The sequence below is a fragment of the Dysidea avara genome, chromosome 9, assembly GCF_963678975.1.
Source record: "Dysidea avara chromosome 9, odDysAvar1.4, whole genome shotgun sequence".
NCBI classification, from domain to species: Eukaryota; Metazoa; Porifera; class Demospongiae; order Dictyoceratida; family Dysideidae; genus Dysidea; species Dysidea avara.
The window spans coordinates 13536250-13547337 of record NC_089280.1 but is presented as its reverse complement, the minus strand read 5'-3'; the positions used below and the strand labels follow the sequence as shown (position 1 = coordinate 13547337).

General features: G+C 37.8%; 1 protein-coding gene and 1 long non-coding RNA gene across 3 annotated transcripts in view; both read right to left on the bottom strand.

Annotated features, from left to right (window-relative positions):
* Positions 1-3397, bottom strand: part of LOC136265733 (glycerate kinase-like) — a 34141-nt gene extending 30744 nt beyond the window's left edge. The window contains exon 1 of the mRNA XM_066060640.1: positions 3332-3397. The gene's annotated coding sequence lies outside the window, so the exon portion shown is untranslated. The remainder of the gene's footprint in view (positions 1-3331) is intronic.
* A 6077-nt stretch (positions 3398-9474) lies between these two features.
* On the bottom strand, positions 9475-10765 carry LOC136266274 (uncharacterized). Of its 2 annotated transcripts, none has more exons than XR_010706017.1 (5): positions 10729-10765; positions 10174-10235; positions 10025-10116; positions 9775-9967; positions 9475-9725 (listed from the first exon to the last, which is right to left on the bottom strand). It is a non-coding gene; the product is annotated as an uncharacterized lncRNA (long non-coding RNA). The 2 variants fall into 2 exon arrangements; XR_010706018.1 differs by having other exon boundaries at positions 9783-9967.
* Between the last annotated feature and the right edge of the window lie 323 nt (positions 10766-11088).

The window sequence follows — 11088 nt, the reverse complement described above, 5'->3', positions numbered from 1 at the left end:
TGCTTAAAATTTTGGTCTCAAAAGGTAACATTATCTTTATAAGTGTAGTTCCCTTAAAACTTAATCACTAAAAACCAGTGTAGCTAGCTATATATATAATATTATATACCTCTACTTCTGGCTAGGAAATTTATTTTAGTGCCATCCATGGCATTGAGCTACTAGCTACATTTTCCTTTACAGTACGTAGCTAGCTATGTAGCTTGTAACTAGAAAGTATGTGCATGACTTACTTATTATATTTTTAAAAGATAAACATGTCTGAGATTAGCCAGCTAGCTGTATTTTTACTTTTTTTTTTTTTTTTGCTGGCCTTACCTTTCCATGCCAAAAGTTTGGTTTTAATACTTATTAAACACAAGACTAGTTTACACTGTAAACTCTTGTGTATACAAGAATAATGATCTCGAATATAGGCATATCTATATATGTTCGAGTAACCATAATTAAGTCCAGTAACATTTCCACTTGATGCCCTGTATGCAGCTGCTGCTGCGGCTGGCAGTTTTCATAAAGCTGCCAGCTAGCCTCAGTTACAGCTGTAGAGAATGTTGATTACCCCTATCAATATTCACCTGTAGGCGCTGATGATGACACTGTAGCTACAGCTCGCATAAATGGATAATCATGCATTGTACCACTAAACAAAGAGGACCGATAGCTAGAACACTGCACTGCAGCATCAGCTTGAAAGTTGTCATAATCTTCTGTGGGGCAGGGTATTAAATTATCCAGTATAATATATGAATATTATAATCTCACAGATTCATATGAGTATAGACCCCGTGTGCGGCATTTTATTACATCATTGAAATGGCATATTGGCAAAAAAGTCACTCCATGCTCAATTTTTAAAAATGTAATGAAAACTGTTTGTACTGATAAACAGAGGAGTGCTGTTAAAAAGTAAGTCAAGTACATAACATACTGGTGAGTTATCCTTCCTAAGTAAGGTACATTTTTGCAATAGAATGCTTGATACTTTTGCCCTCATTTCCCTCCAAAATTATCATGAAATCTGAAGCCGTAGCAACTTTTTGCCGGCCCACACCTTAGTGCACACAGGGTCTATATAGAAGTACAGTCGCCACTTCTAAATCCAAGCAAAGACCCTTAATCTGAGACTTTATGTTTAACCTCTTATTTATAATGCAAAGAACAGTCATTTGCAAACCACATACTGCATGCAGCAATACAGTTATAAGAATAACCTAGCTCCTTGCTAGCAAAATTCATCAAAATCAGCTGGTCCCAAAGTATCAGTCATAAAACTATACTGTAGGTAATTTAGTGTACGCAAAACACACTTTATTTTGTTATTCCAATTATGTAACTTTCTTTGCTGTAGCGATTATACAAAAAAATAATATAACTGTTTTACAGTGCATGCATGGTGTTGGGGAGCACAGTGGCCGGTATGAGCACTTAGGAGTGTTTTTAAAAGACAACAAATTAGCTGTACATTCACACGACTATGGTGAGTAATCTATACACATAATTATTAACACAATGTCTAATTGATATTTCTCACAAAGTCAGACATGGGAAGAGCAGTGTGAACGAGTATTAATTGATGACTTCCAGATAATATGTATGAGATGTTATACAACACATTGAACTGAATACACTAATGTTTCTATGGGGACATTCCGTGGTGAGGTACAATGGTGACTGGATTCATGAAAAGGGGTCTTGCACGCACATCTAAATGAATCTATGATTTGAAATTGGTCAGTAGCTAATGAGCAGCAACATTGTGGAAAATTTTAGGTTTGTTTGTTACCTAACTAAATTATGGTCTTCCAAGTTCACTAGCATATTCCAATCTGAAATAATGAATTGCCAAAGTTGGTAAATTGGATGCGTGTGGAGACCACAAATCGGGTGGTGCAGTGGCAGCATTATTTGCAATACAAAGACCAATGGAGTTGTGTTTGGTTCTCCAGCACTTCTACGAGGAGCTAGAGTTGTTCTGGTACACATACAATTGCTTGTAATAATTATGATTGCTGATGTTTCACATGTGTATATGTGACTAAGCCTGCGAAAATAGGGCATGTGGGCACAAACTACACCCTGTCATACAATGGGTCAGTGCTGAAATGAAATATTTGCATTCTGAAAATTGCATTAAAGCACCAATTAATGGTTTTAATACTTGCTGAAAATTTAAGAGCCACAGTATAATGGCACAAAAAGTTATGGGTAATAAAAGTTTTAGAAAGTATGCAAATTTTCTGTTCCCACATGCCCTATTATTGCAGACCCGGTCACATATTTTGTATGTAGCGTGGACTAGTTCGTGCTGTTGCTTTCTTTGCTCCAAAGTTTCAAGTAGTGAAAGTTGATCCTAGCACTATAACCAAGAGACCCAAATGAGGTATGTTGTACATACCACACAGTGCATTTGCATTATTTGTGTGTTGAAATTTAAATAGAATTTTCCACCATGTTAAGGGTTAACTAATTAGGTAGCATCTAGATCTGTCTTCATGTAGGTAGCCCAAGTTTATCCATATTGGTCTACATGTAGTTTTCTATTATTGGCCACTTTAAAGTTTAGATCCCTATAAATCCCAAATTGTTAAAAACTATTGTAAGGCCACTCCAAATAAATCCTGTTTCCTGTCCTGGACTCAGGAATATTTGCTGCAGGCGGGTGGTCCATTTCCATTATAAGATTGGCAGTTTTTCAAGCCATTATTATATTTGCCTGACAAGCCATAAAAAGCTGCAAAAAAAGCATGCTAAGCTTGTACCTTCCTTTTACGTCATAGAAATAACACAAACATGAGTTTGTGCCAACTGGATAGCACTGCTGACACATGTTTCAAGATGGCTTTTACTGAGCCTGTACAGAATGCAGGAAATAATGGAAGAACACGGAATAATGGGATATTTAGAGCTGACAGGACGGGAAACAGAGAATTTATTTGGAGTGGCCTAATGGTAGTAATGCATTATTGCCAATATGAACTTCATGTGACTAGCAGGCCAGCATACAGCAATGGTATACACAACACAACTTTTACATGCTTACTGAGATGTTCAAATATTCATGCACTCATGTGTATCCATATTATTATTGTTGTTTAGGTCAGGGTTTATGTAGAAGACCCATTAGTATGGCATGAAGGAATGAAGGCTAGATGGACAAAGGAAATGGTAAGGGCCAGTGGCGTATCTACAGCAGAGCTTTGTAGGGCCTAGGCCCTGCTAAACTTGGCTAGTGCCCTACCAAACTGAAGACTACAAAACCCACAATCACCAGCTTTTCATGGATCATTGCATTATCTAACAAGTGAAACTTATTCTATACTAAATTACTCACCAAATTATTAGTATTGAGCTGTCACGAAGCGAATACTTACGACGATTCTAATTAACGTCCACCAAGTAAGCACGTGATTGAATTACCTATTGTTGGTGATATATTGATAAGGACATGTCTTCCTAGTGTTCTTGTAGTTTGTAATCATCATATCTATATAGATCCTTGTAGCGTTTTATCAAGTATGTAAAGGTGTATAGTGTTGTCTTGTTATTTTTATTTATGTAGCTAGCTAGCTATTTATATGTAGCTAGCTAGCTATTTATATGTAGCTAGCTAGCTATTTATATGTAGCTAGCTAGCTATTTATATGTAGCTAGCTAGCTATTTATATGTAGCTAGCTAGCTATTTATATGTAGCTAGCTAGCTATAGATATTTATAGCTAGCTATCTAATTCATCCCGGCATATTGGAAGGGCCGGGGTGGCACCAAAAGGCTAGGCCTGCACGAGGGTGCTTCCCTAATGTTGTTAGTGTTACTGTATAATTTGAACAGGTTAAATACACAAATAAATTACTTTATAAAAATCTAAGCATGCTTTTTGCAGCTGAAATGGCCTCAGATGCCATTTTGCAGCTATTTAAATTCAACATTTTTTCTGGTAGGGGGATGCCCCTTCCTTCAGCAGCACATACAGTGTCCTAGCTGAGGCCCTAGTTGTGCCTTACCAATAGGGAAAGTCTAGATACGCCACTGGTAAGGGCAGAGTTCGACTCTCAAATAACAAACGAGATTGCAGCAATTAAGACACCATAATTATTTTGTACTACACGGTACGTACTGCTGACACCTTGGTGGACATTTCATCATCACAATTCCTGTTTGAGGATAAGACATTTGAAGTGAATATAGAATTAACACTATATCATCAAGCCGGTTACATTAATGGAATGTGAAGTTGTTGCAAACTTCAAGCTTCTTTTTGTAACTGTACTGTGGGAGATTTAAAGGTTACATGGAATCATGTGTATTATAGGTGGTATAAAAACTGGCCTATAGGCCTGAGTCAAATATGCTCAAATTTTTGCCCAAAACTGATGCTTTATTTTCCAAACTTTTCATCTGTTGTGCTCTTCAGTGTTCCCATGCGTCATGATTGCATTATGCTCCTAGGTTAAAAACGTTTCATACAATTGTCTTGAAGAATTTTAATCAGTGAATTTTCTACTAGAGCATTTCACTACAAAGTGACCGTTCTATTAGGGAGTATCAATATATTTTCATGGAATTAAGCTCCATATAGTTTGAAATAGCCACCTAATATGTTAACATCATATGCTGGCATAGCACTCCAGTCTATTATGCTTTTTATTATGCTGGCATATTTGACACAGGCCTAGCACTAATTTTGAAGGTCACTGTTTAGAGATCTATAATACATACTCTAATACAACAGTCACAACATCTTATATAATCAGACTAATACTTGCAGCTTGTGACATACATAAGTGGTATGTGCAATAATGTTGATTTGCATATTTCGTACAGAAATTTGAAAATGGAAGGCATGAGCTGGTAAATGATCTTGACCGTGATCGGGTTAAGCAAGTCATTCTAGACTGGCTGATAAAGCATATTTCAAGTGTAGCATAATTTTGTATGTATCAATTTTGCTCATACATTTACATGTTACTCATGTTTTCAATGATATATTTATCTACTGTAGCTCTTAGTCTGACTGTTACTAGCTGATGCCAATCGTTTGTGGCAAAACATGGACCACGCAAAATTGAACTTGTTCTTCACTTTCCTGCCTCATTCTCACAATTTGTAGCTTCCTTATAGGACTCCTGGCTAACCTTCTACATTACACCGATCTTTACTGATCAGTTAGAGCATATTATGAGGGAAATAACTGTCCGTACAAAATAAAGTACCTACTAACAGTTTCACCGTGTGGATAAATGACACTATAACTAGTGCACAATATATTAATGTCTTTACCCAATCCTTTAGCTACCTGTTTGGGTCTTGAAAAGACTCCTGCTACATTATACAAGAGCAATCTAGATCAAGAGATAAGAGGGTGATGACCATAATAGATAGATGTATGCAACTTTTAAGAGTCATGAGTTTTCCTGTCAAATGCCATGGGCAATTAGCTTGTGCACGTTGAGATAGTTTACTTTGGAAGGAAGTCCGAAGAAGATGAATCAATTTCATTTCATTAATGTAATTTCCAGAGTGTTGGAACATAGGGCTATACTGACAAGCTCGTTATCTGGCAAACGGTAACAACTCAGTATTTGTACAATAACTCTATACTGTATTCAGTCTAGCTACCCCAGGTTATAACCAGGGAATTTTTTACAGTGATATATCACAAGTATGTGCAGGATAAGATTAGAATCAATCTTTTATATACAAAGATGAAGGCTTGAGTATATAAAATTAATTTGATATATGGATGTTTCTAACATTCAGCCCACTCCAATAAATCATTTGTTCTGTCCACGGTGTGACTACTCAGGCATATATGCATGCGGGTGGGCAGTCAATTTCCATGATGCAACTTTTAAGCCATTATACTTAGCAGGGCTGTAGCCAGATATTTATCTGGGTGGGTTCTTTGGGCTTCTTTTGTGGTGTGATGAATTTCAAGATTTACATCAGGGCGCAGTGTATGTGGAAGCACATCAAGAATGCTGAAGTCTTGGTGAATGCCCCCCCCCCCCCCTTGTCTAAAAGGCTGAATTTGGTAATAAAAAATAAATTTTTAGGTTGGACACTACTGAACTAATGTAGGATTTATATACTGTATTCAATTTGTGGTGGAACTTATAAAGTTGCAATATGTATATTGGTGCATGGCTGTATGTTGTAGAACACACTGTACTTTCAGTAAGGAGGAACGACTCTGCTATAACTAAGTATTGGTTAACTCCTCTCTTATTTCATTCCATAGAAAAGACCTTGAGTCTGATTGTGAAATGCTCTGGATTGAATTGCTCACCTCTAGAGGTAAAGTTAACTTTGTAACATTTTATCTTCCTCCTGGTTCCTCTGCAGATGATTTGCAGCAGTTCATGTCTTCAATTTCTTTTACTGTGTCTACTCACCTTCCACTGATATTGTGTGGCGATTTTAATGTTCCTGAGATAGATTGGCATTTGACAGTACCTTTGAAAAGTTCTCCTGTTGCTAATCTTCTATGTAATTTTATCCAGGACAACTCCCTTGTTCAGCTGGTATGTCATCCGACTCAAGGTGATCATATCTTAGATCTATTGTTGACTAACGAACCTGATTTTGTTTCATGTGTCTCGGTGGAGACCAGCCTTCATGGTTGTGATCATGATGCTGTGTACTTTACACTCCTTACTACTTTACCTCCTCAACCGACACGTAACCGGAGATTGCTTAAGTACAAGAATGTTGACCTTGAATATCTCAATGAAGTATTTTCTTGTGTTCCATGGGATGTCATAGATTATGGTGCAGATATTGATCAGTGTTGGTTGCAGTGGAAAGATCTCTTTCTCGCAGCAATTTATCAAGTGATTCCATCAGTAAAATGGAGTAAGCGTAAACTCAAGCATTGGTTTTCCCATTCAACCATTGAACTAATTCACAAAAAGCGACAACTATACAAAGCTTATAAACTCAATCTCACTCCAGCACTTCATGATCAGTATAGAAAACTCAGTAATGTTGTGCGCAAGTGCTGTCGGGATGATACTATCAATCATTCAGTTTCTGTGTCTGTGAGTTATCATTCTAACCCTAAGAGATTTTGGCGATGGATTAACTCAGTTAAGAGGTTTAGAACTCCAATTCCTCCACTGTCTCATGCTGGACATAACGTTGCAGATGATTCTGAGAAGGCTGGTGTTTTTAATCAGTACTTCTGTTCAGTTTTTACAAAAGAAGATGTATCGAATCTTAATGAGCTTAAACCTAAGATCTCCCCAGTTACTACTATTGATTCAATCACAATTTCACCTGATGATGTTCTTGGCCAGTTGAGCTCTCTGGATGTTACAAAGTCCTGTGGCCCTGATTGTATTACACCTCGTATGCTGAAGCTAACAGCTGATCATGTGTGCTATTCACTGAGTAGAGTGATGAATAAGTCTGTTATTTCAGGATCGTTACCTTTTGACTGGATTTCTGCCAACATTGTTCCCATTCATAAGAAAAACGACCGACATTCTCCTGACAATTATCGTCCAATTAGTTTGACCTCAATCATTGTGAAAGTTTTGGAACGTATAATTCACAAACATTTATATTCAGTATTGAGAAAAAATGACCTTTTGAGTCAGCACCAGTATGGCTTTCAACCGAATCGTTCTACAACTACACTTCTGCTTTAAGCTTTAGATGACTGGACACTCTCACTGGAGCACCGTGAGTCTGTTCACTGCTTGTTTTTGGACTATGCCAAAGCTTTTGACTCGGTTCCACATGAACGGCTACTTCTGAAATTAGAATCCCTTGGGATAAGTAGTAATCTGTTAGAATGGATGCGCTCCTTCCTTACTAAGAGATTTCAGAGGGTGGTTGTAAATGGTTCTTACTCAGATTGGGCACCAGTCACTTCTGGAGTGCCACAAGGGTCTGTTCTGGGCTCTCTGTTGTTTTTACTTTACACAGATGAGCTGTCTTCAATACCTAATGTGTGCAAATTAAAGCTGTTTGCCGATGATGTACTCCTTTATTTTAGTGTGAAATCAGTGAAAGATTGCCAGCTATTACAGAATGATCTTTCTGCTATAGTCTCATGGTCTAAACTGTGGCAGCTTAATTTGAATCCTCTTAAGTGTGAGGCTTTATCTATTACCAACAAAAGGAAGCCTATTACTTTTACTTATTTCAACCACTACAATGGACTAATCTTGTGAAGTATCTGGGGATTCAAATTAATAGCAAACTACAATGGTCTACTCAATGTCAGGCTGTTGCTACTAAGGCTACTAGGGTTTGGAATGTTTTAAGACGTACCATGTTTGGGTGTGATTCGGAGGCTAGATGTAGAGCATACAAGGCTATAGTAAGGCCACTGTTGGAGTATGCTTGTGTAGTGTGGTCACCACATACTGCTAAAGATGTGAATTTGTTGGAGGCTGTCCAGAGACGTGCTGCACGATGGGCTTGTGGTAGTCGTTGGATGCAGGGATCACTCCGCCATCCAAATACTATATCTATGCAAAGCATAAAACTTTAGCGCTTGGCGCGCACAGCGTGCCAAGCGCTAAAGTTTTATGCTTTGCATAGATATAGTATTTGGAAGTTGGAATTAATGAATTCCAATTTGCAAAGTTTATATTTTTAAGTGCTTCCAGCTTTTAATGCGATGGTTACGGTGGTTGCTGTGGCTTATAGGCGATAATTGAAGCCATTGTATACAGACCTTACTGTAAGATTTTCTAGGTTTTCTGTGTGGGTATTGTTTAAAGGAAGCATGCTAAATGCATTATCTACATTACACAGCTACAAGATACAGGCTTTGAGCTGCAGCACTAGCTCCTGCTAAACGTCGAACTATCCTAATAGAACAGTCAGTACAATTATTCATAAAAATGAAGTCATTGTGATTAATGATTTGGCTATAGCTATAACCACAAAATAATATGTTTGGAAGCATGATCATGAAGGCTTGCAATTGCAAGATGTGAAGACAGAGACTAGTCATCTAATCAGCGCTACATTGCTTGCAGTAGCCCAACACTTGCAGCTTCCTGTCAGGATAACTATGCAATTTAAGCGAGGTGGTTTTCAGTGTACATGTAGGACTGTTCAATTTATTGGACCATGTCTTCTCACTGACCAAAGATATATACTGCTGCTCCTGTGTCAAGTTCCATCACTAGGTGATTGCCATTCAGTTATTAAACAGGCACTTTGTAGCTTTCAGGAACTGTTGATGAGACTGAATGTACGTGGATTATGTCGGCAGTGGAATCTTCATCTGAAGGCTCAGTGTTCAGCTGTCGGAGGTCATCATTGTTAATGTGATCCACTCCATCCATTGCATTTGCCAGACTTTGTTTCTGAGGACTCTTTCTTATGACTGTTGTGACTCTGCTGTGTCCTCCTCTTTCCAGGAGCTTTGCTTCTGCCAGCTTTAGCAATGTGGTCTGTGCGAAAGCGCTTGCAATTGTTGCAAACCAACTAAACTACTCCTCGCCATTTGTTACATTTTAAGTTAACGAACAAGATGTATGAATAGATAGTTAACACAGAGCCATAACATGTACAAATTCTAAATATTATATTACAAGCACACATACAGAATATATTGTAAATCAGTTACACACACTTACATCAATAGAAGATTACATCATATGCAATTACAACATTTAAATGTATACAATCACATTGACTATCCTAATGTGTGTGTTACTTTAATTTTAGTTGTCAGTGAAAATCTGGTTTTCCATCTTTTAAACCTAAACGTTAAGATCAGAATACACATAAAACTTGTTTTATGTTGCTTACCCACATACCAGTTGGTCAGATGTAAGGCATAACTACTTGTGGTGTCTCCTCTTCATTGACCTCTCCTTCTCTTATTGACCCCTGCCTCGCACTTGCCTTTTATTTGTCACTTGACATACTAGCAGAGAGTTGATGACGAATAGCGGGCATGTCATCCTACAAATGTTTCAGCAGAGTGACTTTGACTGTTCGTCTAGAGTATTTATGATAGCAAGTGTTTCACAAAATTAATAGTCACTGTATGTGTTACCTCCTTTTTATCCATACTGCTGTCCTGAGATCGACACCATAACCATGAAAATCTTGTTTGAACTTTCTTTGGGCATAAGGTTCTTGTACAAACTAAATGCAGTAAAGACATTACCACAAAGTGCATACTGACACACTGCTATAACATACCGATGGAAGTGGTTGTTGAAATAGTAAAATAGATTGGTGTAGCCAAATGCCAACTGTAATACCTAACACGAAACAGAATTTTTCATACTGTATGTGGCAAGATGTTATACATACATAATATAAAGAACTTCGTGTGGGAGGATCATGCTCATGCACATTACGGGATACTAAGTATTGCAAGATCTAGAGGCTCCCTGCTATCAGACACCCTGCTATCAGACATCCAGAATGTACCCAGGTATCTTGGGATACTAAGTATTATAGGATCTAGAAGCTTCCCACTATCAGACATCCTGGGATGTACTCAGGTATCTCGGCATACTTAGTATTGTAGGATCTAGTGGATCCATGCTATGAGACGTCCTGGGATATACTCAGGTATCTCGGGATACTAAGTATAATGACTTCAGACACACTGATATGAATATTTAAAGTATCCTTTTAGAACTTCATGAGGTGACAAAGTTGCACTAGTTCAAAAGCAGCTCTCAAGATGCATGCTCAACCTCCTCTGGTCCCAGGTCATTGACCATCCCTTCATATTCCCATGCTCACCTGAGCGGTGACCTTCAACTCCTTCACTTTAGTTTAAAAGTATTAGTGTAACTCCTTCACAAAAGTGCACTCTTGTAAGATAGGGTATAGCTACTGCAGATAATGTATATAGGTTTCATCACTTTTGCAGGATTTTATCACTAAAAGCTTGATATATCGGTCATTATGTGATGTATAAGGGTCATTTGTCAATTTAAATATAATGTACCTTGAATAACACCTTCTATGAAATTTTTGAGCCTGGTGGGTGGGTCCTCGCGAAAATAGGTTTTACGTCAATTTTTACAGTAATTCCCCTTTGAAGCATTGTTTTCATGTTTAAATGGTGTGAGATGTCGTAAATGTCACAAAGGAGCTTTA